The sequence below is a fragment of the Bison bison genome, unplaced genomic scaffold (genome assembly GCF_000754665.1).
Source record: "Bison bison bison isolate TAMUID 2011002044 unplaced genomic scaffold, Bison_UMD1.0 scf7180017864444, whole genome shotgun sequence".
Classification (NCBI taxonomy): Eukaryota; Metazoa; Chordata; class Mammalia; order Artiodactyla; family Bovidae; genus Bison; species Bison bison.
In genome coordinates, this window is record NW_011495006.1 from 124,949 (window position 1) to 127,015 (window position 2,067).

The 2,067-nt window shown below is 64.9% G+C and overlaps 1 long non-coding RNA gene across 1 annotated transcript in view; it reads right to left on the reverse strand.

Annotated features, from left to right (window-relative positions):
- Nucleotides 1-629, reverse strand: part of LOC105002279 — a 7,571-nt gene extending 6,942 nt beyond the window's left edge. The window contains exon 1 of the long non-coding RNA XR_826932.1: nt 579-629. This is a non-coding gene — a long non-coding RNA (uncharacterized LOC105002279). The remainder of the gene's footprint in view (nt 1-578) is intronic.
- Between the last annotated feature and the right edge of the window lie 1,438 nt (nt 630-2,067).

The window sequence follows — 2,067 nt, forward strand, 5'->3', positions numbered from 1 at the left end:
CAAGTCCAGTCTGCGCCCCCAGCCTGGCTCAGGTCTGACAATGAGGCAGTGAGGCCCAGCACGGCGAGCAGGACCCTGCAGAGCGATGCCCTTTCCTGGGGGCAGGTGGGAGAGGAGGGCGAGATGGGCTCAGATCTCCAGTCTCTCCCTGCTCACCGGTGACCCAGGGATGGTAACCCTGTGTGCGCGGGGCACTGCCATCCTCACCAAATGGGAGGGGAACCGCAGAAAGGAAGTGCCGGGAGGAGTGGGGGCAAGGGAAGGGGCTTCCTTCCTCCAGTGAATGACCAGTCGAAGGAAAAAACCCCGGTGTGGTGGCATCTCTGCTGGCCTGGCCATCTGTCTGCCCACCATCCCCTCACAGTCACACACCCGCACAGGCCTCCCGACAGGTACACGGCCGCTACACAGCCACCAGGCAAGCTGCACCCAGAGACACAGGAGGCCGCTGGCCCAGCCTCTGTGCCCCAGCTGCTCTGTGGGCCCCGCCGGCCCCTGGTGACGGGGGCAACCCCGATGGGGAAGCAGACGCAACTGGAGGCCCGGCCCGAGGGGAGGCGAGGGGCGGGGGTCCCTACCAGCACAACGGCTGCGGCCGGTCCCACGAAGGCGTACAGCAGTCCCCCCTCCAGGGAGAGCCAGCAGCTGGGGGAGGGAGGCAGGCTGGTTAGTGGCCAGACACGACCCCACCCAGGCACAGGCTAGACCCCACCAGCTTCCCGGCGGGCAGGTGCAAAGCCCAGAAGGGCAGGAGCAAGCGGGGACACTGCGCAGGATTAATTCTTTGGCTTCGCAACTCGAGGGAGCCCCCAGGCGGCGGACAGGTGAAGTTCATGGGTGGAATCGGTCCAGAGCACAGGGTTCCGGAGCCCTGACGGTCCCCCTCCCCCGACTCTCCCCCAGGCCTGGGCTCCCCACCTCGCCCCGCAGACCCTCCCCGACCTCATGTGCCGACCCTTTCTCTTGGCATCATGCTAAAATGTTAGGCTGGGTCCCTGGCCTGGAGTTCTTCCTGCCCGCTCAACCCAAGCAGGCCCGAGGCCTCAGCATCAGGCCTCCTGCTCACGGGAGGACCTGAGCCCTCTTCGCCACCACACTTATCTCCCTAAGTCTCCTGGACACCAGCTGGGGGGCCCCCAGGAGCCCTGAGCCCAGGGAGGGCTGCTCTTCTTCCCCCACGTTCTGTTTCATCTGCCCTGAGCTTCCATGCTATCTGCCAAACACACTCGTCTTCACCCTTCAGAACCCCACTGCGACATCCCACTTCCGCCTGATCTGGCCCCAAGCCGGGTAGACTGGTGTTCCTTCTTCTCAGCTGTGGGGTCAGTGTCCATGTTTCCTTCCCGGTACTCACAGCCCCCACCCCCGCCAGGGTCCCCAGTCAAGTGCAGGGGATGCCTGCCCCAGGGCCTGGTCACATTCCGGCCCCCTGGGCTCCCCAGGGAGCCGGGCCTGTGCAGCCCCTCCTTCTGCCCGTCGCTGCCCTCTTCCTCCCCACATCCACAGCCACGGCCCCCCAGGCCTCAGTTCTTCGCCCCACACCCTAGGAAGCCACACGGCATCCTGGTTTGGCATTTAAGGCCCCTGGACCTGGGCTGGCTGAGCCTTCAAGGCCTCAGTGACTTCATCCATGAGGCAGCCCCGCCACGTTCCACCCCGCGCCTCCCCGCCCCCGCAACTAGGGGACATGCGCTGTGCTGAGTCGCTCAGTCGTGTCCGACTCGCTGCAAACCATGGACTGTAGTCCACCAGGCTCCCCTGTCCATGAGCTTCTCCAAGAATACTGGAATGGGTTGCCATGCCCTTCTCCAGGAGATCTTCCCAACCCAGGGATCGAACCCAGGTTTCCTGCATTGCAGGCAGATTCTGAGCCACCAGGGAAGCTGCAGGGGTCATACAGACTCCTGAAGACCTGGGCCCTTTGTCATGCAGACGGGAACGGAAGCTCTGGGGGGCTAAGCAGCTGAGGACACGGGGGCTCCTACCACCTGGGGCCTGTTTCTCTTGAGCCTGCTGCCCACCATGAGGAGGAGCCGGCAGACAGGGGCCAGAGGGCTACCCCTGGGC